Source organism: Crinia signifera, chromosome 7, assembly GCF_055691185.1.
Source record: "Crinia signifera chromosome 7, ASM5569118v1, whole genome shotgun sequence".
Classification (NCBI taxonomy): domain Eukaryota; kingdom Metazoa; phylum Chordata; class Amphibia; order Anura; family Myobatrachidae; genus Crinia; species Crinia signifera.
The window spans coordinates 89,301,330-89,328,565 of NC_139223.1; positions in this window are offsets into that span (position 1 = coordinate 89,301,330).

A 27,236-nucleotide genomic window follows, 5' to 3' on the forward strand; every position below is an offset into this window, starting at 1 on the left:
AAATTAGTTTGGAAATTAGACCATCTGATTGGCTGAAGAAATTCTCATTAGGGATGGCCATCGGCCATCGATGTTTATAAACCATCGATGGGTTATGGTCGATGTTCCTTAGTTTTGACATCGATCGGGTTGAACCAGATGGTTTCACACAATCAATGTCAAGCTCAAACTACTAGTTTTGTTTTGCTATTTCCTGGGACACGGAGCATAGCTCCACCCACGACACCAGTGAAGCCCCGCCCCCGTATTCTGATTGGCCCACAGGCCAGTCAGTCAAATATAATGAATGACCACTGATATGTAACAACATTGATGGCAAAGGCCACAATGGCCATCATTAATACTCATTCAAAACAATCCTTTCCGATTGGTTTATGTACTGTCAGTCAACAGTTTTCTATTTTACTACTTTTGATCGGACCATCATGCAATAGTCTTCAAAAAGAAAGCCAATTGGTCAAGAATGTTCTTGTTATCAACCATCTTTGGCTGGTTTTGAAGGTTTTCAATTAGACTAGGATGAGAAAGGACCTAAGTCAGTTATGGAGAGCAAATACATTTCTTATGCAAATTAGTTTGGAAATTAGATCATCTGATTGGCTGATACAATTCTCATTAGGGATGGCCATCGATGTTTATAAACCATCGATGGGTTATGGTCGATGTTCCTTAGTTTTGACATCGATCGGGTTGAACCAGATGGTTTCACACAATCAATGTCAAGCTCAAACTACTAGTTTTGTTTTGCTATTTCCTGGGACATGGAGCATAGCTCCACCCACAACACCAGTGAAGCCCCGCCCCCGTATTCTGATTGGCCCACAGGCCAGTCAGTCAAATATAATGAATGACCACTGATATGTAACAACATTAATGGCAAAGGCCACAATGGCCATCATTAATACTCATTCAAAACAATCCTTTCCGATTGGGTTATGTACTGTCAGCCAACAGTTTTCTATTTTACCAATTTTGATGGGACCATCATGCAATAGTCTTCAACCAGGAAGCCAATTGGTCAAGAATGTTTTTGTTATCAACCATCTTTGGCTGGTTTTGAAGGTTTGCAATTAGACTAGAGTGAGGAAGGACCTAAGTAAGTTATGGAGAGCAAATAAATTCCTTATGCAAATTAGTTTGGAAATTAGACCATCTGATTGGCTGATGCAATTCTCATTAGGGATGGCCATCGGCCATCGATGTTTATAAACCATCGATGGGTTATGGTCGATGTTCCTTAGTTTTGACATCGATCGGGTTGAACCAGATGGTTTCACACAATCAATGTCAAGCTCAAACTACTAGTTTTGTTTTGCTATTTCCTGGGACATGGAGCATAGCTCCACCCACGACACCAGTGAAGCCCCGCCCCCGTATTCTGATTGGCCCACAGGCCAGTCAGTCAAATATAATGAATGACCACTGATATGTAACAACATTGATGGCAAAGGCCACAAAGGCCACAATGGCCATCATTAATACTCATTCAAAACAATCCTTTCTGATTGGTTTATGTACTGTCAGTCAACAGTTTTCTATTTTACTACTTTTGATGGGACCATCATGCAATAGTCTTCAACCAGAAAGCCAATTGGTCAAGAATGTTTTTGTTTTCAACCATCTTTTCCTGGTTATAAAGGTTTTCAATTAGACTAGGGTGAGGAAGGACCTAAGTAAGTTATGGAGAGCAAATAAATTCCTTATGCAAATTAGTTTGGAAATTAGACCATCTGATTGGCTGAAGCAATTCTCATTAGGGATGGCCATCGGCCATCGATGTTTATAAACCATCGATGGGTTATGGTCGATGTTCCTTAGTTTTGACATCGATCGGGTTGAACCAGATGGTTTCACACAATCAATGTCAAGCTCAAACTACTAGTTTTGTTTTGCTATTTCCTGGGACACGGAGCATAGTTCCACCCACGACACCAGTGAAGCCCCGCCCCCGTATTCTGATTGGCCCACAGGCCAGTCAGTCAAATATAATGAATGACCACTGATATGTAACAACATTGATGGCAAAGGCCACAATAGCCATCATTAATACTCATTCAAAACAATCCTTTCCGATTGGTTTATGTACTGTCAGCCAACAGTTTTCTATTTTACCACTTTTGATGGGACCATCATGCAATAGTCTTCAACCAGGAAGCCAATTGGTCAAGAATGTTTTTGTTATCAACCATCTTTGGCTGGTTTTGAAGGTTTTCAATTAGACTAGGGTGAGGAAGGACCTAAGTAAGTTATGGAGAGCAAATAAATTCCTTATGCAAATTAGTTTGGAAATTAGACCATCTGATTGGCTGAAGCAATTCTCATTAGGGATGGCCATCGGCCATCGGCCATCGATGTTTATAAACCATCGATGGGTTATGGTCGATGTTCCTTAGTTTTGACATCGATCGGGTTGAACCAGATGGTTTCACAAAATCAATGTCAAGCTCAAACTACTAGTTTTGTTTTGCTATTTCCTGGGACACGGAGCATAGCTCCACCCACGACACCAGTGAAGCCCTGCCCCCGTATTCTGATTGGCCCACAGGCCAGTCAGTCAAATATAATGAATGACCACTGATATGTAACAACATTGATGGCAAAGGCCACAATGGCCATCATTAATACTCATTCAAAACAATCCTTTCCGATTGGTTTATGTACTGTCAGTCAACAGTTTTCTATTTTACTACTTTTGATCGGACCATCATGCAATAGTCTTCAAAAAGAAAGCCAATTGGTCAAGAATGTTCTTGTTATCAACCATCTTTGGCTGGTTTTGAAGGTTTTCAATTAGACTAGGATGAGAAAGGACCTAAGTCAGTTATGGAGAGCAAATACATTCCTTATGCAAATTAGTTTGGAAATTAGATCATCTGATTGGCTGATACAATTCTCATTAGGGATGGCCATCGATGTTTATAAACCATCGATGGGTTATGGTCGATGTTCCTTAGTTTTGACATCGATCGGGTTGAACCAGATGGTTTCACACAATCAATGTCAAGCTCAAACTACTAGTTTTGTTTTGCTATTTCCTGGGACATGGAGCATAGCTCCACCCACAACACCAGTGAAGCCCCGCCCCCGTATTCTGATTGGCCCACAGGCCAGTCAGTCAAATATAATGAATGACCACTGATATGTAACAACATTAATGGCAAAGGCCACAATGGCCATCATTAATACTCATTCAAAACAATCCTTTCCGATTGGGTTATGTACTGTCAGCCAACAGTTTTCTATTTTACCACTTTTGATGGGACCATCATGCAATAGTCTTCAACCAGGAAGCCAATTGGTCAAGAATGTTTTTGTTATCAACCATCTTTGGCTGGTTTTGAAGGTTTGCAATTAGACTAGAGTGAGGAAGGACCTAAGTAAGTTATGGAGAGCAAATAAATTCCTTATGCAAATTAGTTTGGAAATTAGACCATCTGATTGGCTGATGCAATTCTCATTAGGGATGGCCATCGGCCATCGATGTTTATAAACCATCGATGAGTTATGGTCGATGTTCCTTAGTTTTGACATCGATCGGGTTGAACCAGATGGTTTCACACAATCAATGTCAAGCTCAAACTACTAGTTTTGTTTTGCTATTTCCTGGGACACGGAGCATAGCTCCACCCACGACACCAGTGAAGCCCCGCCCCCGTATTCTGATTGGCCCACAGGCCAGTCAGTCAAATATAATGAATGACCACTGATATGTAACAACATTGATGGCAAAGGCCACAATGGCCATCATTAATACTCATTCAAAACAATCCTTTCTGATTGGTTTATGTACAGTCAGTCAACAGTTTTCTATTTTACTACTTTTGATGGGACCATCATGCAATAGTCTTCAACCAGGAAGCCAATTGGTCAAGAATGTTTTTGTTATCAACCATCTTTGGCTGGTTTTGAAGGTTTTCAATTAGACTAGGGTGAGGAAGGAACTAAGTAAGTTATGGAGAGCAAATAAATTCCTTATGCAAATTAGTTTGGAAATTAGACCATCTGATTGGCTGAAGCAATTCTCATTAGGGATGGCCATCGGCCATCGATGTTTATAAACCATCGATGGGTTATGGTCGATGTTCCTTAGTTTTGACATCGATCGGGTTGAACCAGATGGTTTCACACAATCAATGTCAAGCTCAAACTACTAGTTTTGTTTTGCTATTTCCTGGGACACGGAGCATAGCTCCAACCACGACACCAGTGAAGCCCCGCCCCCGTATTCTGATTGGCCCACAGGCCAGTCAGTCAAATATAATGAATGACCACTTATATGTAACAACATTGATGGCAAAGGCCACAATGGCCATCATTAATACTCATTCAAAACAATCCTTTCCGATTGGTTTATGTACTGTCAGTCAACAGTTTTCTATTTTACTACTTTTGATGGGACCATCATGCAATAGTCTTCAACCAGGAAGCCAATTGGTCAAGAATGTTCTTGTTATTAACCATTTTTGGCTGGTTTTGAAGGTTTTATATTAGACTAGGGTGAGGAAGGACCTAAGTAAGTTATGGAGAGCAAATAAATTCCTTATGCAAATTAGTTTGGAAATTAGACCATCTGATTGGCTGATGCAATTCTCATTAGGGATGGCCATCGGCCATCGATGTTTATAAACCATCGATGGGTTATGGTCGATGTTCCTTAGTTTTGACATCGATCGGGTTGAACCAGATGGTTTCACACAATCAATGTCAAGCTCAAACTACTAGTTTTGTTTTGCTATTTCCTGGGACACGGAGCATAGCTCCACCCACGACACCAGTGAAGCCCCGCCCCCGTATTCTGATTGGCCCACAGGCCAGTCAGTCAAATATAATGAATGACCACTGATATGTAACAACATTGATGGCAAAGGCCACAATGGCCATCATTAATACTCATTCAAAACAATCCTTTCCGATTGGTTTATGTACTGTCAGCCAACAGTTTTCTATTTTACCACTTTTGATGGGACCATCATGCAATAGTCTTTAACCAGGAAGCCAATTGGTCAAGAATGTTTTTGTTATCAACCATCTTTGGCTGGTTTTGAAGGTTTTCAATTAGACTAGGGTGAGGAAGGACCTAAGTAAGTTATGGAGAGCAAATAAATTCCTTATGCAAATTAGTTTGGAAATTAGACCATCTGATTGGCTGAAGCAATTCTCATTAGGGATGGCCATCGGCCATCGATGTTTATAAACCATCGATGGGTTATGGTCGATGTTCCTTAGTTTTGACATCGATCGGGTTGAACCAGATGGTTTCACACAATCAATGTCAAGCTCAAACTACTAGTTTTGTTTTGCTATTTCCTGGGACACGGAGCATAGCTCCACCCACGACACCAGTGAAGCCCCGCCCCCGTATTCTGATTGGCCCACAGGCCAGTCAGTCAAATATAATGAATGACCACTTATATGTAACAACATTGATGGCAAAGGCCACAATGGCCATCATTAATACTCATTCAAAACAATCCTTTCCGATTGGTTTATGTACTGTCAGTCAACAGTTTTCTATTTTACTACTTTTGATGGGACCATCATGCAATAGTCTTCAACCAGGAAGCCAATTGGTCAAGAATGTTCTTGTTATCAACCATTTTTGGCTGGTTTTGAAGGTTTTATATTAGACTAGGATGAGGAAGGACCTAAGTAAGTTATAGAGAGCAAATAAATTCCTTATGCAAATTAGTTTGGAAATTAGACCATCTGATTGGCTGATGCAATTCTCATTAGGGATGGCCATCGGCCATCGATGTTTATAAACCATCGATGGGTTATGGTCGATGTTCCTTAGTTTTGACATCGATCGGGTTGAACCAGATGGTTTCACACAATCAATGTCAAGCTCAAACTACTAGTTTTGTTTTGCTATTTCCTGGGACACGGAGCATAGCTCCACCCACGACACCAGTGAAGCCCCGCCCCCGTATTCTGATTGGCCCACAGGCCAGTCAGTCAAATATAATGAATGACCACTGATATGTAACAACATTGATGGCAAAGGCCACAATGACCATCATTAATACTCATTCAAAACAATCCTTTCTGATTGGTTTATGTACAGTCAGTCAACAGTTTTCTATTTTACTACTTTTGATGGGACCATCATGCAATAGTCTTCAACCAGGAAGCCAATTGGTCAAGAATGTTTTTGTTATCAACCATCTTTGGCTGGTTTTGAAGGTTTTCAATTAGACTAGGGTGAGGAAGGACCTAAGTAAGTTATGGAGAGCAAATAAATTCCTTATGCAAATTAGTTTGGAAATTAGACCATCTGATTGGCTGAAGCAATTCTCATTAGGGATGGCCATCGGCCATCGGCCATCGATGTTTATAAACCATCGATGGGTTATGGTCGATGTTCCTTAGTTTTGACATCGATCGGGTTGAACCAGATGGTTTCACACAATCAATGTCAAGCTCAAACTACTAGTTTTGTTTTGCTATTTCCTGGGACACGGAGCATAGTTCCACCCACGACACCAGTGAAGCCCCGCCCCCGTATTCTGATTGGCCCACAGGCCAGTCAGTCAAATATAATGAATGACCACTGATATGTAACAACATTGATGGCAAAGGCCACAATGGCCATCCTTAATACTCATTCAAAACAATCCTTTCCGATTGGTTTATGTACTGTCAGTCAACAGTTTTCTATTTTACTACTTTTGATGGGACCATCATGCAATAGTCTTCAACCAGGAAGCCAATTGGTCAAGAATATTCTTGTTATCAACCATCTTTGGCTGGTTTTGAAGGTTTTCAATTAGACTAGGGTGAGGAAGGACCTAAGTAAGTTATGGAGAGCAAATACATTTCTTATGCAAATTAGTTTGGAAATTAGACCATCTGATTGGCTGATGCAATTCTCATTAGGGATGGCCATCGGCCATCGATGTTTATAAACCATCGATGGGTTATGGTCGATGTTCCTTAGTTTTGACATCGATCGGGTTGAACCAGATGGTTTCACACAATCAATGTCAAGCTCAAACTACTAGTTTTGTTTTGCTATTTCCTGGGACACGGAGCATAGTTCCACCCACGACACCAGTGAAGCCCCGCCCCCGTATTCTGATTGGCCCACAGGCCAGTCAGTCAAATATAATGAATGACCACTGATATGTAACAACATTGATGGCAAAGGCCACAATGGCCATCCTTAATACTCATTCAAAACAATCCTTTCCGATTGGTTTATGTACTGTCAGTCAACAGTTTTCTATTTTACTACTTTTGATGGGACCATCATGCAATAGTCTTCAACCAGGAAGCCAATTGGTCAAGAATATTCTTGTTATCAACCATCTTTGGCTGGTTTTGAAGGTTTTCAATTAGACTAGGGTGAGGAAGGACCTAAGTAAGTTATGGAGAGCAAATACATTTCTTATGCAAATTAGTTTGGAAATTAGACCATCTGATTGGCTGATGCAATTCTCATTAGGGATGGCCATCGGCCATCGATGTTTATAAACCATCGATGGGTTATGGTCGATGTTCCTTAGTTTTGACATCGATCGGGTTGAACCAGATGGTTTCACACAATCAATGTCAAGCTCAAACTACTAGTTTTGTTTTGCTATTTCCTGGGACACGGAGCATAGCTCCACCCACGACACCAGTGAAGCCCCGCCCCCGTATTCTGATTGGCCCACAGGCCAGTCAGTCAAATATAATGAATGACCACTGATATGTAACAACATTGATGGCAAAGGCCACAATGGCCATCATTAATACTCATTCAAAACAATCCTTTCCGATTGGTTTATGTACTGTCAGCCAACAGTTTTCTATTTTACCACTTTTGATGGGACCATCATGCAATAGTCTTTAACCAGGAAGCCAATTGGTCAAGAATGTTTTTGTTATCAACCATCTTTGGCTGGTTTTGAAGGTTTTCAATTAGACTAGGGTGAGGAAGGACCTAAGTAAGTTATGGAGAGCAAATAAATTCCTTATGCAAATTAGTTTGGAAATTAGACCATCTGATTGGCTGAAGCAATTCTCATTAGGGATGGCCATCGGCCATCGATGTTTATAAACCATCGATGGGTTATGGTCGATGTTCCTTAGTTTTGACATCGATCGGGTTGAACCAGATGGTTTCACACAATCAATGTCAAGCTCAAACTACTAGTTTTGTTTTGCTATTTCCTGGGACACGGAGCATAGCTCCACCCACGACACCAGTGAAGCCCCGCCCCCGTATTCTGATTGGCCCACAGGCCAGTCAGTCAAATATAATGAATGACCACTGATATGTAACAACATTGATGGCAAAGGCCACAATGGCCATCATTAATACTCATTCAAAACAATCCTTTCCGATTGGTTTATGTACTGTCAGTCAACAGTTTTCTATTTTACTACTTTTGATGGGACCATCATGCAATAGTCTTCAACAAGGAAGCCAATTGGTCAAGAATGTTCTTGTTATCAACCATTTTTGGCTGGTTTTGAAGGTTTTATATTAGACTAGGGTGAGGAAGGACCTAAGTAAGTTATGGAGAGCAAATAAATTCCTTATGCAAATTAGTTTGGAAATTAGACCATCTGATTGGCTGATGCAATTCTCATTAGGGATGGCCATCGGCCATCGATGTTTATAAACCATCGATGGGTTATGGTCGATGTTCCTTAGTTTTGACATCGATCGGGTTGAACCAGATGGTTTCACACAATCAATGTCAAGCTCAAACTACTAGTTTTGTTTTGCTATTTCCTGGGACACGGAGCATAGCTCCACCCACGACACCAGTGAAGCCCCGCCCCCGTATTCTGATTGGCCCACAGGCCAGTCAGTCAAATATAATGAATGACCACTGATATGTAACAACATTGATGGCAAAGGCCACAATGACCATCATTAATACTCATTCAAAACAATCCTTTCTGATTGGTTTATGTACAGTCAGTCAACAGTTTTCTATTTTACTACTTTTGATGGGACCATCATGCAATAGTCTTCAACCAGGAAGCCAATTGGTCAAGAATGTTTTTGTTATCAACCATCTTTGGCTGGTTTTGAAGGTTTTCAATTAGACTAGGGTGAGGAAGGACCTAAGTAAGTTATGGAGAGCAAATAAATTCCTTATGCAAATTAGTTTGGAAATTAGACCATCTGATTGGCTGAAGCAATTCTCATTAGGGATGGCCATCGGCCATCGGCCATCGATGTTTATAAACCATCGATGGGTTATGGTCGATGTTCCTTAGTTTTGACATCGATCGGGTTGAACCAGATGGTTTCACACAATCAATGTCAAGCTCAAACTACTAGTTTTGTTTTGCTATTCCTGGGACACGGAGCATAGCTCCACCCACGACACCAGTGAAGCCCCGCCCCCATATTCTGATTGGCCCACAGGCCATTCAGTCAAATATAATGAATGACCACTGATATGTAACAACATTGATGGCAAAGGCCACAATGGCCATCCTTAATACTCATTCAAAACAATCCTTTCCGATTGATTTATGTACTGTCAGTCAACAGTTTTCTATTTTACTACTTTTGATGGGACCATCATGCAATAGTCTTCAACCAGGAAGCCAATTGGTCAAGAATATTCTTGTTATCAACCATCTTTGGCTGGTTTTGAAGGTTTTCAATTAGACTAGGGTGAGGAAGGACCTAAGTAAGTTATGGAGAGCAAATAAATTTCTTATGCAAATTAGTTTGGAAATTAGACCATCTGATTGGCTGAAGCAATTCTCATTAGGGATGGCCATCGGCCATCGATGTTTATAAACCATCGATGGGTTATGGTCGATGTTCCTTAGTTTTGACATCGATCGGGTTGAACCAGATGGTTTCACACAATCAATGTCAAGCTCAAACTACTAGTTTTGTTTTGCTATTTCCTGGGACACGGAGCATAGTTCCACCCACAACACCAGTGAAGCCCCGCCCCCGTATTCTGATTGGCCCACAGGCCAGTCAGTCAAATATAATGAATGACCACTGATATGTAACAACATTGATGGCAAAGGCCACAATGGCCATCCTTAATACTCATTCAAAACAATCCTTTCCGATTGGTTTATGTACTGTCAGTCAACAGTTTTCTATTTTACTACTTTTGATGGGACCATCATGCAATAGTCTTCAACCAGAAAGCCAATTGGTCAAGAATATTCTTGTTATCAACCATCTTTGGCTGGTTTTGAAGGTTTTCAATTAGACTAGGGTGAGGAAGGACCTAAGTAAGTTATGGAGAGCAAATAAATTTCTTATGCAAATTAGTTTGGAAATTAGACCATCTGATTGGCTGAAGCAATTCTCATTAGGGATGGCCATCGGCCATCGATGTTTATAAACCATCGATGGGTTATGGTCGATGTTCCTTAGTTTTGACATCGATCGGGTTGAACCAGATGGTTTCACAAAATCAATGTCAAGCTCAAACTACTAGTTTTGTTTTGCTATTTCCTGGGACACGGAGCATAGCTCCACCCACGACACCAGTGAAGCCCCGTCCCCGTATTCTGATTGGCCCACAGGCCAGTCAGTCAAATATAATGAATGACCACTGATATGTAACAACATTGATGGCAAAGGCCACAATGGCCATCATTAATACTCATTCAAAACAATCCTTTCCGATTGGTTTATGTACTGTCAGCCAACAGTTTTCTATTTTACCACTTTTGATGGGACCATCATACAATAGTCTTCAACCAGGAAGCCAATTGGTCAAGAATGTTTTTGTTATCAACCATCTTTGGCTGGTTTTGAAGGTTTTATATTAGACTAGGGTGAGGAAGGACCTAAGTAAGTTATGGAGAGCAAATAAATTCCTTATGCAAATTAGTTTGGAAATTAGACCATCTGATTGGCTGATGCAATTCTCATTAGAGATGGCCATCGGCCATCGATGTTTATAAACCATCGATGGGTTATGGTCGATGTTCCTTAGTTTTGACATCGATCGGGTTGAACCAGATGGTTTCACACAATCAATGTCAAGCTCAAACTACTAGTTTTGTTTTGCTATTTCCTGGGACATGGAGCATAGCTCCACCCACAACACCAGTGAAGCCCCGCCCCCGTATTCTGATTGGCCCACAGGCCAGTCAGTCAAATATAATGAATGACCACTGATATGTAACAACATTGATGGCAAAGGCCACAATGGCCATCATTAATACTCATTCAAAACAATCCTTTCCGATTGGTTTATGTACTGTCAGTCAACAGTTTTCTATTTTACTACTTTTGATAGGACCATCATGCAATAGTCTTCAACCAGGAAGCCAATTGGTCAAGAATGTTCTTGTTATCAACCATTTTTGGCTGGTTTTGAAGGTTTTATATTAGACTAGGGTGAGGAAGGACCTAAGTAAGTTATGGAGAGCAAATAAATTCCTTATGCAAATTAGTTTGGAAATTAGACCTTCTGATTGGCTGATGCAATTCTCATTAGGGATGGCCATCGGCCATCGATGTTTATAAACCATCGATGGGTTATGGTCGATGTTCCTTAGTTTTGACATCGATCGGGTTGAACCAGATGGTTTCACACAATCAATGTCAAGCTCAAACTACTAGTTTTGTTTTGCTATTTCCTGGGACACGGAGCATAGCTCCACCCACGACACCAGTGAAGCCCCGCCCCCGTATTCTGATTGGCCCACAGGCCAGTCAGTCAAATATAATGAATGACCACTTATATGTAACAACATTGATGGCAAAGGCCACAATGGCCATCATTAATACTCATTCAAAACAATCCTTTCCGATTGGTTTATGTACTGTCAGTCAACAGTTTTCTATTTTACTACTTTTGATGGGACCATCATGCAATAGTCTTCAACCAGGAAACCAATTGGTCAAGAATGTTCTTGTTATCAAACATTTTTGGCTGGTTTTGAAGGTTTTATATTAGACTAGGGTGAGGAAGGACCTAAGTAAGTTATGGAGAGCAAATAAATTCCTTATGCAAATTAGTTTGGAAATTAGACCATCTGATTGGCTGATGCAATTCTCATTAGGGATGGCCATCGGCCATCGATGTTTATAAACCATCGATGGGTTATGGTCGATGTTCCTTAGTTTTGACATCGATCGGGTTGAACCAGATGGTTTCACACAATCAATGTCAAGCTCAAACTACTAGTTTTGTTTTGCTATTCCTGGGACACGGAGCATAGCTCCACCCACGACACCAGTGAAGCCCCGCCCCCGTATTCTGATTGGCCCACAGGCCATTCAGTCAAATATAATGAATGACCACTGATATGTAACAACATTGATGGCAAAGGCCACAATGGCCATCCTTAATACTCATTCAAAACAATCCTTTCCGATTGATTTATGTACTGTCAGTCAACAGTTTTCTATTTTACTACTTTTGATGGGACCATCATGCAATAGTCTTCAACCAGGAAGCCAATTGGTCAAGAATATTCTTGTTATCAACCATCTTTGGCTGGTTTTGAAGGTTTTCAATTAGACTAGGGTGAGGAAGGACCTAAGTAAGTTATGGAGAGCAAATAAATTTCTTATGCAAATTAGTTTGGAAATTAGACCATCTGATTGGCTGAAGCAATTCTCATTAGGGATGGCCATCGGCCATCGATGTTTATAAACCATCGATGGGTTATGGTCGATGTTCCTTAGTTTTGACATCGATCGGGTTGAACCAGATGGTTTCACACAATCAATGTCAAGCTCAAACTACTAGTTTTGTTTTGCTATTTCCTGGGACACGGAGCATAGTTCCACCCACGAAACCAGTGAAGCCCCGCCCCCGTATTCTGATTGGCCCACAGGCCAGTCAGTCAAATATAATGAATGACCACTGATATGTAACAACATTGATGGCAAAGGCCACAATGGCCATCCTTAATACTCATTCAAAACAATCCTTTCCGATTGGTTTATGTACTGTCAGTCAACAGTTTTCTATTTTACTACTTTTGATGGGACCATCATGCAATAGTCTTCAACCAGGAAGCCAATTGGTCAAGAATATTCTTGTTATCAACCATCTTTGGCTGGTTTTGAAGGTTTTCAATTAGACTAGGGTGAGGAAGGACCTAAGTAAGTTATGGAGAGCAAATAAATTTCTTATGCAAATTAGTTTGGAAATTAGACCATCTGATTGGCTGATGCAATTCTCATTAGGGATGGCCATCGGCCATCGGCCATCGATGTTTATAAACCATCGATGGGTTATGGTCGATGTTCCTTAGTTTTGACATCGATCGGGTTGAACCAGATGGTTTCACAAAATCAATGTCAAGCTCAAACTACTAGTTTTGTTTTGCTATTTCCTGGGACACGGAGCATAGCTCTACCCACGACACCAGTGAAGCCCCGTCCCCGTATTCTGATTGGCCCACAGGCCAGTCAGTCAAATATAATGAATGACCACTGATATGTAACAACATTGATGGCAAAGGCCACAATGGCCATCATTAATACTCATTCAAAAAAATCCTTTCCGATTGGTTTATGTACTGTCAGCCAACAGTTTTCTATTTTACCACTTTTGATGGGACTATCATACAATAGTCTTCAACCAGGAAGCCAATTGGTCAAGAATGTTTTGTTATCAACCATCTTTGGCTGGTTTTGAAGGTTTTATATTAGACTAGGGTGAGGAAGGACCTAAGTAAGTTATGGAGAGCAAATAAATTCCTTATGCAAATTAGTTTGGAAATTAGACCATCTGATTGGCTGATGCAATTCTCATTAGAGATGGCCATCGGCCATCGATGTTTATAAACCATCGATGGGTTATGGTCGATGTTCCTTAGTTTTGACATCGATCGGGTTGAACCAGATGGTTTCACACAATCAATGTCAAGCTCAAACTACTAGTTTTGTTTTGCTATTTCCTGGGACATGGAGCATAGCTCCACCCACAACACCAGTGAAGCCCCGCCCCCGTATTCTGATTGGCCCACAGGCCAGTCAGTCAAATATAATGAATGACCACTGATATGTAACAACATTGATGGCAAAGGCCATCCTTAATACTCATTCAAAACAATCCTTTCCGATTGGTTTATGTACTGTCAGTCAACAGTTTTCTATTTTACTACTTTTGATGGGACCATCATGCAATAGTCTTCAACAAGGAAGCCAATTGGTCAAGAATATTCTTGTTATCAACCATCTTTGGCTGGTTTTGAAGGTTTTCAATTAGACTAGGGTGAGGAAGGACCTAAGTAAGTTATGGAGAGCAAATAAATTCCTTATGCAAATTAGTTTGGAAATTAGACCATCTGATTGGCTGATGCAATTCTCATTAGGGATGGCCATCGGCCATCGATGTTTATAAACCATCGATGGGTTATGGTCGATGTTCCTTAGTTTTGACATCGATCGGGTTGAACCAGATGGTTTCACAAAATCAATGTCAAGCTCAAACTACTAGTTTTGTTTTGCTATTTCCTGGGACACGGAGCATAGCTCCACCCACGACACCAGTGAAGCCCCGTCCCCGTATTCTGATTGGCCCACAGGCCAGTCAGTCAAATATAATGAATGACCACTGATATGTAACAACATTGATGGCAAAGGCCACAATGGCCATCATTAATACTCATTCAAAACAATCCTTTCCGATTGGTTTATGTACTGTCAGTCAACAGTTTTCTATTTTACTACTTTTGATAGGACCATCATGCAATAGTCTTCAACCAGGAAGCCAATTGGTCAAGAATGTTCTTGTTATCAACCATTTTTGGCTGGTTTTGAAGGTTTTATATTAGACTAGGGTGAGGAAGGACCTAAGTAAGTTATGGAGAGCAAATAAATTCCTTATGCAAATTAGTTTGGAAATTAGACCATCTGATTGGCTGATGCAATTCTCATTAGGGATGGCCATCGGCCATCGATGTTTATAAACCATCGATGGGTTATGGTCGATGTTCCTTAGTTTTGACATTGATCGGGTTGAACCAGATGGTTTCACACAATCAATGTCAAGCTCAAACTACTAGTTTTGTTTTGCTATTTCCTGGGACACGGAGCATAGCTCCACCCACGACACCAGTAAAGCCCCGCCCCCGTATTCTGATTGGCCCACAGGCCAGTCAGTCAAATATAATGAATGACCACTTATATGTAACAACATTGATGGCAAAGGCCACAATGGCCATCATTAATACTCATTCAAAACAATCCTTTCCGATTGGTTTATGTACTGTCAGTCTACAGTTTTCTATTTTACTACTTTTGATGGGACCATCATGCAATAGTCTTCAACCAGGAAGCCAATTGGTCAAGAATGTTCTTGTTATCAACCATCTTTGGCTGGTTTTGAAGGTTTTCAATTAGACTAGGGTGAGGAAGGACCTAAGTAAGTTATGGAGAGCAAATAAATTCCTTATGCAAATTAGTTTGGAAATTAGACCATCTGATTGGCTGATGCAATTCTCATTAGGGATGGCCATCGGCCATCGATGTTTATAAACTATCGATGGGTTATGGTCGATGTTCCTTAGTTTTGACATCGATCGGGTTGAACCAGATGGTTTCACACAATCAATGTCAAGCTCAAACTACTAGTTTTGTTTTGCTATTTCCTGGGACACGGAGCATAGCTCCACCCACGACACCAGTGAAGCCCCGCCCCGTATTCTGATTGGCCCACAGGCCAGTCAGTCAAATATAATGAATGACCACTGATATGTAACAACATTGGTGGCAAAGGCCACAATGGCCATCATTAATACTTATTCAAAACAATCCTTTCCGATTGGTTTATGTACTGTCAGTCAACAGTTTTCTATTTTACTACTTTTGATGGGACCATCATGCAATAGTCTTCAACCAGGAAGCCAATTGGTCAAGAATGTTCTTGTTATCAACCATCTTTGGCTGGATTGGAAGGTTTTCAATTAGACTATGGTGAGGAAGGACCTAAGTAAGTTATGGAGAGCAAATAAATTCCTTATGCAAATTAGTTTGGAAATTAGACCATCTGATTGGCTGAAGCAATTCTCATTAGGGATGGCCATCGGCCATCGATGTTTATAAACCATCAATGGGTTATGGTCGATGTTCCTTAGTTTTGACATCGATCGGGTTGAACCAGATGGTTTCACACAATCAATGTCAAGCTCAAACTACTAGTTTTGTTTTGCTATTTCCTGGGACACGGAGCATAGTTCCACCTACGACACCAGTGAAGCCCCGCCCCCGTATTCTGATTGGCCCACAGGCCAGTCAGTCAAATATAATGAATGACCACTGATATGTAACAACATTGATGGCAAAGGCCACAATGGCCATCATTAATACTCATTCAAAACAATGCTTTCCGATTGGTTTATGTACTGTCAGTCTACAGTTTTCTATTTTACTACTTTTGATGGGACCATCATGCAATAGTCTTCAACCAGGAAGCCAATTGGTCAAGAATGTTCTTGTTATCAACCATCTTTGGCTGGTTTTGAAGGTTTTCAATTAGACTAGGGTGAGGAAGGACCTAAGTAAGTTATGGAGAGCAAATAAATTCCTTATGCAAATTAGTTTGGAAATTAGACCATCTGATTGGCTGATGCAATTCTCATTAGGGATGGCCATCGGCCATCGATGTTTATAAACTATCGATGGGTTATGGTCGATGTTCCTTAGTTTTGACATCGATCGGGTTGAACCAGATGGTTTCACACAATCAATGTCAAGCTCAAACTACTAGTTTTGTTTTGCTATTTCCTGGGACACGGAGCATAGCTCCACCCACGACACCAGTGAAGCCCCGCCCCCGTATTCTGATTGGCCCACAGGCCAGTCAGTCAAATATAATGAATGACCACTGATATGTAACAACATTGGTGGCAAAGGCCACAATGGCCATCATTAATACTTATTCAAAACAATCCTTTCCGATTGGTTTATGTACTGTCAGTCAACAGTTTTCTATTTTACTACTTTTGATGGGACCATCATGCAATAGTCTTCAACCAGGAAGCCAATTGGTCAAGAATGTTCTTGTTATCAACCATCTTTGGCTGGATTGGAAGGTTTTCAATTAGACTATGGTGAGGAAGGACCTAAGTAAGTTATGGAGAGCAAATAAATTCCTTATGCAAATTAGTTTGGAAATTAGACCATCTGATTGGCTGAAGCAATTCTCATTAGGGATGGCCATCGGCCATCGATGTTTATAAACCATCGATGGGTTATGGTCGATGTTCCTTAGTTTTGACATCGATCGGGTTGAACCAGATGGTTTCACACAATCAATGTCAAGCTCAAACTACTAGTTTTGTTTTGCTATTTCCTGGGACACGGAGCATAGTTCCACCTACGACACCAGTGAAGCCCCGCCCCCGTATTCTGATTGGCCCACAGGCCAGTCAGTCAAATATAATGAATGACCACTGATATGTAACAACATTGATGGCAAAGGCCATAATGGCCATCCTTAATACTCATTCAAAACAATCTATCCGATTTGTTTATGTACTGTCAGTCAACAGTTTTCTATTTTACTACTTTTGATGGGACCATCATGCAATAGTCTTCAACCAGGAAGCCAATTGGTCAAGTATATTCTTGTTATCAACCATCTTTGGCTGGTTTTGAAGGTTTTCAATTAGACTAGGGTGAGGAAGGACCTAAGTAAGTTATGGAGAGCAAATAAATTTCTTATGCAAATTAGTTTGGAAATTAGACCATCTGATTAGCTGAAGCAATTCTCATTAGGGATGGCCATCGGCCATCGATGTTTATAAACCATCGATGGGTTATGGTCGATGTTCCTTAGTTTTGACATCGATCGGGTTGAACCAGATGGTTTCACACAATCAATGTCAAGCTCAAACTACTAGTTTTGTTTTGCTATTTCCTGGGACACGGAGCATAGTTCCACCCACGACACCAGTGAAGCCCCGCCCCCGTATTCTGATTGGCCCACAGGCCAGTCAGTCAAATATAATGAATGACCACTGATATGTAACAACATTGATGGCAAAGGCCACAATGGCCATCCTTAATACTCATTCAAAACAATCCTTTCCGATTGGTTTATGTACTGTCAGTCAACAGTTTTCTATTTTACTTCTTTTGATGGGACCATCATGCAATAGTCTTCAACCAGGAAGCCAATTGGTCAAGAATATTCTTGTTATCAACCATCTTTGGCTGGTTTTGAAGGTTTTCAATTAGACTAGGGTGAGGAAGGACCTAAGTAAGTTATGGAGAGCAAATAAATTTCTTATGCAAATTAGTTTGGAAATTAGACCATCTGATTGGCTGATGCAATTCTCATTAGGGATGGCCATCGGCCATCGATGTTTATAAACCATCGATGGGTTATGGTCGATGTTCCTTAGTTTTGACATCGATCGGGTTGAACCAGATGGTTTCACAAAATCAATGTCAAGCTCAAACTACTAGTTTTGTTTTGCTATTTCCTGGGACACGGAGCATAGCTCCACCCACGACACCAGTGAAGCCATGTCCCCGTATTCTGATTGGCCCACAGTCCAGTCAGTCAAATATAATGAATGACCACTGATATGTAACAACATTGATGGCAAAGGCCACAATGGCCATCATTAATACTCATTCAAAACAATCCTTTCTGATTGGTTTATGTACTGTCAGCCAACAGTTTTCTATTTTACTACTTTTGATCGGACCATCATGCAATAGTCTTCAAAAAGGAAGCCAATTGGTCAAGAATGTTCTTGTTATCAACCATCTTTGGCTGGTTTTGAAGGTTTTCAATTAGACTATGGTGAGGAAGGACCTAAGTAAGTTATGGAGAGCAAATAAATTCCTTATGCAAATTAGTTTGGAAATTAGACCATCTGATTGGCTGATGCAATTCTCATTAGGGATGGCCATCGGCCATCGGCCATCGATGTTTATAAACCATCGATGGGTTATGGTCGATGTTCCTTAGTTTTGACATCGATCGGGTTGAACCAGATGGTTTCACACAATCAATGTCAAGCTCAAACTACTAGTTTTGTTTTGCTATTTCCTGGGACATGGAGCATAGTTCCACCCACGACACCAGTGAAGCCCCGCCCCCGTATTCTGATTGGCCCACAGGCCAGTCAGTCAAATATAATGAATGACCACTGATATGTAACAACATTGATGGCAAAGGCCACAATGGCCATCCTTAATACTCATTCAAAACAATCCTTTCCGATTGGTTTATGTACTGTCAGTCAACAGTTTTCTATTTTACTACTTTTGATGGGACCATCATGCAATAGTCTTCAACCAGGAAGCCAATTGGTCAAGAATATTCTTGTTATCAACCATCTTTGGCTGGTTTTGAAGGTTTTCAATTAGACTAGGGTGAGGAAGGACCTAAGTAAGTTATGGAGAGCAAATAAATTTCTTATGCAAATTAGTTTGGAAATTAGACCATCTGATTGGCTGATGCAATTCTCATTAGAGATGACCATCGGCCATCGATGTTTATAAACCATCGATGGGTTATGGTCGATGTTCCTTAGTTTTGACATCGATCGGGTTGTTCCTTAGTTTTGACATCGATCGGGTTGAACCAGATGGTTTCACACAATCAATGTCAAGCTCAAACTACTAGTTTTGTTTTGCTATTTCCTGGGACATGGAGCATAGCTCCACCCACAACACCAGTGAAGCCCCGCCCCCGTATTCTGATTGGCCCACAGGCCAGTCAGTCAAATATAATGAATGACCACTGATATGTAACAACATTAATGGCAAAGGCCACAATGGCCATCATTAATACTCATTCAAAACAATCCTTTCCGATTGGTTTATGTACTGTCAGTCAACAGTTTTCTATTTTACTACTTTTGATGGGACCATCATGCAATAGTCTTCAACCAGGAAGCCAATTGGTCAAGAATGTTCTTGTTATCAACAATCTTTGGCTGGTTTTGAAGGTTTTCAATTAGACTAGGGTGAGGAAGGACCTAAGTAAGTTATGGAGAGCAAATAAATTCCTTATGCAAATTAGTTTGGAAATTAGACCATCTGATTGGCTGATGCAATTCTCATTAGGGATGGCCATCGGCCATCGATGTTTATAAACTATCGATGGGTTATGGTCGATGTTCCTTAGTTTTGACATCGATCGGGTTGAACCAGATGGTTTCACACAATCAATGTCAAGCTCAAACTACTAGTTTTGTTTCGCTATTTCCTGGGACACGGAGCATAGCTCCACCCACGACACCAGTGAAGCCCCGCCCCCGTATTCTGATTGGCCCACAGGCCAGTCAGTCAAATATAATGAATGACCACTGATATGTAACAACATTGATGGCAAAGGCCACAATGGCCATCATTAATACTCATTCAAAACAATCCTTTCTGATTGGTTTATGTACTGTCAGTCAACAGTTTTCTATTTTACTACTTTTGATGGGACCATCATGCAATAGTCTTCAACCAGGAAGCCAATTGGTCAAGAATGTTTTTGTTATCAACCATCTTTGGCTGGTTTTGAAAGTTTTCAATTAGACTAGGGTGAGGAAGGACCTAAGTAAGTTATGGAGAGCAAATAAATTCCTTATGCAAATTAGTTTGGAAATTAGACCATCTGATTGGCTGAAGCAATTCTCATTAGGGATGGCCATCGGCCATCGATGTTTATAAACCATCGATGGGTTATGGTCGATGTTCCTTAGTTTTGACATCGATCGGGTTGAACCAGATGGTTTCACACAATCAATGTCAAGCTCAAACTACTAGTTTTGTTTTGCTATTTCCTGGGCCACGGAGCATAGCTCCACCCACGACACCAGTGAAGCCCCGCCCCCGTATTCTGTTTGGCCCACAGGCCAGTCAGTCAAATATAATGAATGACCACTTATATGTAACAACATTGATGGCAAAGGCCACAATGGCCATCATTAATACTCATTCAAAACAATCCTTTCCGATTGGTTTATGTACTGTCAGTCTACAGTTTTCTATTTTACTACTTTTGATCGGACCATCATGCAATAGTCTTCAAAAAGAAAGCCAATTGGTCAAGAATGTTCTTGTTATCAACCATCTTTGGCTGGTTTTGAAGGTTTTCAATTAGACTAGGATGAGAAAGGACCTAAGTAAGTTATGGAGAGCAAATAAATTCCTTATGCAAATTAGTTTGGAAATTAGATCATCTGATTGGCTGATACAATTCTCATTAGGGATGGCCATCGATGTTTATAAACCATCGATGGGTTATGGTCGATGTTCCTTAGTTTTGACATCGATCGGGTTGAACCAGATGGTTTCACACAATCAATGTCAAGCTCAAACTACTAGTTTTGTTTTGCTATTTCCTGGGACATGGAGCATAGCTCCACCCACAACACCAGTGAAGCCCCGCCCCCGTATTCTGATTGGCCCACAGGCCAGTCAGTCAAATATAATGAATGACCACTGATATGTAACAACATTAATGGCAAAGGCCACAATGGCCATCATTAATACTCATTCAAAACAATCCTTTCCGATTGGTTTATGTACTGTCAGCCAACAGTTTTCTATTTTACCACTTTTGATGGGACCATCATGCAATAGTCTTCAACCAGGAAGCCAATTGGTCAAGAATGTTTTTGTTATCAACCATCTTTGGCTGGTTTTGAAGGTTTTCAATTAGACTAGGGTGAGGAAGGACCTAAGTAAGTTATGGAGAGCAAATAAATTCCTTATGCAAATTAGTTTGGAAATTAGACCATCTGATTGGCTAAAGCAATTCTCATTAGAGATGGCCATCGGCCATCGGCCATCGATGTTTATAAACCATCGATGGGTTATGGTCGATGTTCCTTAGTTTTGACATCGATCAGGTTGAACCAGATGGTTTCACACAATCAATGTCAAGCTCAAACTACTAGTTTTGTTTTGCTATTTCCTGGGACACGGAGCATAGCTCCACCCACGACACCAGTGAAGCCCCGCCCCCGTATTCTGATTGGCCCACAGGCCAGTCAGTCAAATATAATGAATGACCACTTATATGTAACAACATTGATGGCAAAGGCCACAATGGCCATCATTAATACTCATTCAAAACAATCCTTTCCGATTGGTTTATGTACTGTCAGTCAACAGTTTTCTATTTTACTACTTTTGATGGGACCATCATGCAATAGTCTTCAACCAGGAGGCCAATTGGTCAAGAATGTTCTTGTTATCAACCATCTTTGGCTGGTTTTGAAGGTTTTTAATTAGACTAGGGTGAGGAAGGACCTAAGTAAGTTATGGAGAGCAAATAAATTCCTTATGCAAATTAGTTTGGAAATTAGACCATCTGATTGGCTGATGCAATTCTCATTAGGGATGGCCATCGGCCATCGGCCATCGATGTTTATAAACTATCGATGGGTTATGGTCGATGTTCCTTAGTTTTGACATCGATCGGGTTGAACCAGATGGTTTCACACAATCAATGTCAAGCTCAAACTACTAGTTTTGTTTTGCTATTTCCTGGGACACGGAGCATAGCTCCACCTACGACACCAGTGAAGCCCCGCCCCCGTATTCTGATTGGCCCACAGGCCAGTCAGTCAAATATAATGAATGACCACTGATATGTAACAACATTGATGGCAAAGGCCACAATGACCATCATTAATACTCATTCAAAACAATCCTTTCCGATTGGTTTATGTACTGTCAGTCAACAGTTTTCTATTTTACTACTTTTGATGGGACCATCATGCAATAGTCTTCAACCAGGAAGCCAATTGGTCAAGAATGTTCTTGTTATCAACCATTTTTGGCTGGTTTTGAAGGTTTTCAATTAGACTAGGGTGAGGAAGGACCTAAGTAAGTTATGGAGAGCAAATAAATTTCTTATGCAAATTAGTTTGGAAATTAGACCATCTGATTGGTTGATGCAATTCTCATTAGGGATGGCCATCGGCCATCGGCCATCGGCCATCGATGTTTATAAACCATCGATGGGTTATGGTCAATGTTCCTTAGTTTTGACATCGATCGGGTTGAACCAGATGGTTTCACACAATCAATGTCAAGCTCAAACTACTAGTTTTGTTTTGCTATTTCCTGGGACACGGAGCATAGCTCCACCCATGACACCAGTGAAGCCCCGCCCCCGTATTCTGATTGGCCCACAGGCCAGTCAGTCAAATATAATGAATGACCACTTATATGTAACAACATTGATGGCAAAGGCCACAATGGCCATCATTAATACTCATTCAAAACAATCCTTTCCGATTGGTTTATGTACTGTCAGTCAACAGTTTTCTATTTTACTACTTTTGATGGGACCATCATGCAATAGTCTTCAACCAGGAGGCCAATTGGTCAAGAATGTTCTTGTTATCAACCATCTTTGGCTGGTTTTGAAGGTTTTCAATTAGACTAGTGTGAGGAAGGACCTAAGTAAGTTATGGAGAGCAAATAAATTCCTTATGCAAATTAGTTTGGAAATTAGACCATCTGATTGGCTGATGCAATTCTCATTAGGGATGGCCATCGGCCATTGGCCATCGATGTTTATAAACTATCGATGGGTTATGGTCGATGTTCCTTAGTTTTGACATCGATCGGGTTGAACCAGATGGTTTCACACAATCAATGTCAAGCTCAAACTACTAGTTTTCTTTTGCTATTTCCTGGGACACGGAGCATAGCTCCACCCACGACACCAGTGAAGCCCCGCCCCCGTATTCTGATTGGCCCACAGGCCAGTCAGTCAAATATAATGAATGACCACTGATATGTAACAACATTGATGGCAAAGGCCACAATGGCCATCATTAATACTCATTCAAAACAATCCTTTCCGATTGGTTTATGTACTGTCAGTCAACAGTTTTCTATTTTACTACTTTTGATGGGACCATCATGCAATAGTCTTCAACCAGGAAGCCAATTGGTCAAGAATGTTCTTTTTATCAACCATTTTTGGCTGGTTTTGAAGGTTTTCAATTAGACTAGGGTGAGGAAGGACCTAAGTAAGTTATGGAGAGCAAATAAATTTCTTATGCAAATTAGTTTGGAAATTAGACCATCTGATTGGCTGATGCAATTCTCATTAGGGATGGCCATCGGCCATCGGCCATCGATGTTTATAAACCATCGATGGGTTATGGTCAATGTTCCTTAGTTTTGACATCGATCGGGTTGAACCAGATGGTTTCACACAATCAATGTCAAGCTCAAACTACTAGTTTTGTTTTGCTATTTCCTGGGACACGGAGCATAGCTCCACCCACGACACCAGTGAAGCCCCGCCCCCGTATTCTGATTGGCCCACAGGCCAGTCAGTCAAATATAATGAATGACCACTGATATGTAACAACATTGATGGCAAAGGCCATCCTTAATACTCATTCAAAACAATCCTTTCCGATTGGTTTATGTACTGTCAGTCAACAGTTTTCTATTTTACTACTTTTGATGGGACCATCATGCAATAGTCTTCAACCAGGAAGCCAATTGGTCAAGAATATTCTTGTTATCAACCATCTTTGGCTGGTTTTGAAGGTTTTCAATTAGACTAGGGTGAGGAAGGACCTAAGTTATGGAGAGCAAATAAATTCCTTATGCAAATTAGTTTGGAAATTAGACCATCTGATTGGCTGAAGCAATTCTCATTAGGGATGGCCATCGGCCATCGATGTTTATAAACCATCGATGGGTTATGGTCGATGTTCCTTAGTTTTGACATCGATCGGGTTGAACCAGATGGTTTCACACAATCAATGTCAAGCTCAAACTACTAGTTTTGTTTTGCTATTTCCTGGGACACGGAGCATAGCTCCACCCACGACACCAGTGAAGCCCCGCCCCCGTATTCTGATTGGCCCACAGGCCAGTCAGTCAAATATAATGAATGACCACTTATATGTAACAACATTGATGGCAAAGGCCACAATGGCCATCATTAATACTCATTCAAAACAATCCTTTCCGATTGGTTTATGTACTGTCAGTCAACAGTTTTCTATTTTACTACTTTTGATGGGACCATCATGCAATAGTCTTCAACCAGGAAGCCAATTGGTCAAGAATGTTCTTGTTATCAACCATTTTTGGCTGGTTTTGAAGGTTTTATATTAGACTAGGGTGAGGAAGGACCTAAGTAAGTTATGGAGAGCAAATAAATTCCTTATGCAAATTAGTTTGGAAATTAGACCATCTGATTGGCTGATGCAATTCTCATTAGGGATGGCCATCGGCCATCGATGTTTATAAACCATCGATGAGTTATGGTCGATGTTCCTTAGTTTTGACATCGATCGGGTTGAACCAGATGGTTTCACACAATCAATGTCAAGCTCAAACTACTAGTTTTGTTTTGCTATTTCCTGGGACACGGAGCATAGCTCCACCCACGACACCAGTGAAGCCCCGCCCCCGTATTCTGATTGGCCCACAGGCCAGTCAGTCAAATATAATGAATGACCACTGATATGTAACAACATTGATGGCAAAGGCCACAATGGCCATCATTAATACTCATTCAAAACAATCCTTTCTGATTGGTTTATGTACAGTCAGTCAACAGTTTTCTATTTTACTACTTTTGATGGGACCATCATGCAATAGTCTTCAACCAGGAAGCCAATTGGTAAAGAATGTTTTTGTTATCAACCATCTTTGGCTGGTTTTGAAGGTTTTCAATTAGACTAGGGTGAGGAAGGAACTAAGTAAGTTATGGAGAGCAAATAAATTCCTTATGCAAATTAGTTTGGAAATTAGACCATCTGATTGGCTGAAGCAATTCTCATTAGGGATGGCCATCGGCCATCGATGTTTATAAACCATCGATGGGTTATGGTCGATGTTCCTTAGTTTTGACATCGATCGGGTTGAACCAGATGGTTTCACACAATCAATGTCAAGCTCAAACTACTAGTTTTGTTTTGCTATTTCCTGGGACACGGAGCATAGCTCCACCCACGACACCAGTGAAGCCCCGCCCCCGTATTCTGATTGGCCCACAGGCCAGTCAGTCAAATATAATGAATGACCACTTATATGTAACAACATTGATGGCAAAGGCCACAATGGCCATCATTAATACTCATTCAAAACAATCCTTTCCGATTGGTTTATGTACTGTCAGTCAACAGTTTTCTATTTTACTACTTTTGATGGGACCATCATGCAATAGTCTTCAACCAGGAAGCCAATTGGTCAAGAATGTTCTTGTTATTTACCATTTTTGGCTGGTTTTGAAGGTTTTATATTAGACTAGGGTGAGGAAGGACCTAAGTAAGTTATGGAGAGCAAATAAATTCCTTATGCAAATTAGTTTGGAAATTAGACCATCTGATTGGCTGATGCAATTCTCATTAGGGATGGCCATCGGCCATCGATGTTTATAAACCATCGATGGGTTATGGTCGATGTTCCTTAGTTTTGACATCGATCGGGTTGAACCAGATGGTTTCACACAATCAATGTCAAGCTCAAACTACTAGTTTTGTTTTGCTATTTCCTGGGACACGGAGCATAGCTCCACCCACGACACCAGTGAAGCCCCGCCCCCGTATTCTGATTGGCCCACAGGCCAGTCAGTCAAATATAATGAATGACCACTGATATGTAACAACATTGATGGCAAAGGCCACAATGGCCATCATTAATACTCATTCAAAACAATCCTTTCCGATTGGTTTATGTACTGTCAGCCAACAGTTTTCTATTTTACCACTTTTGATGGGACCATCATGCAATAGTCTTCAACCAGGAAGCCAATTGGTCAAGAATGTTTTTGTTATCAACCATCTTTGGCTGGTTTTGAAGGTTTTCAATTAGACTAGGGTGAGGAAGGACCTAAGTAAGTTATGGAGAGCAAATAAATTCCTTATGCAAATTAGTTTGGAAATTAGACCATCTGATTGGCTGAAGCAATTCTCATTAGGGATGGCCATCGGCCATCGGCCATCGATGTTTATAAACCATCGATGGGTTATGGTCGATGTTCCTTAGTTTTGACATCGATCGGGTTGAACCAGATGGTTTCACAAAATCAATGTCAAGCTCAAACTACTAGTTTTGTTTTGCTATTTCCTGGGACACGGAGCATAGCTCCACCCACGACACCAGTGAAGCCCCGCCCCCGTATTCTGATTGGCCCACAGGCCAGTCAGTCAAATATAATGAATGACCACTGATATGTAACAACATTGATGGCAAAGGCCACAATGGCCATCATTAATACTCATTCAAAACAATCCTTTCCGATTGGTTTATGTACTGTCAGTCAACAGTTTTCTATTTTACTACTTTTGATCGGACCATCATGCAATAGTCTTCAAAAAGAAAGCCAATTGGTCAAGAATGT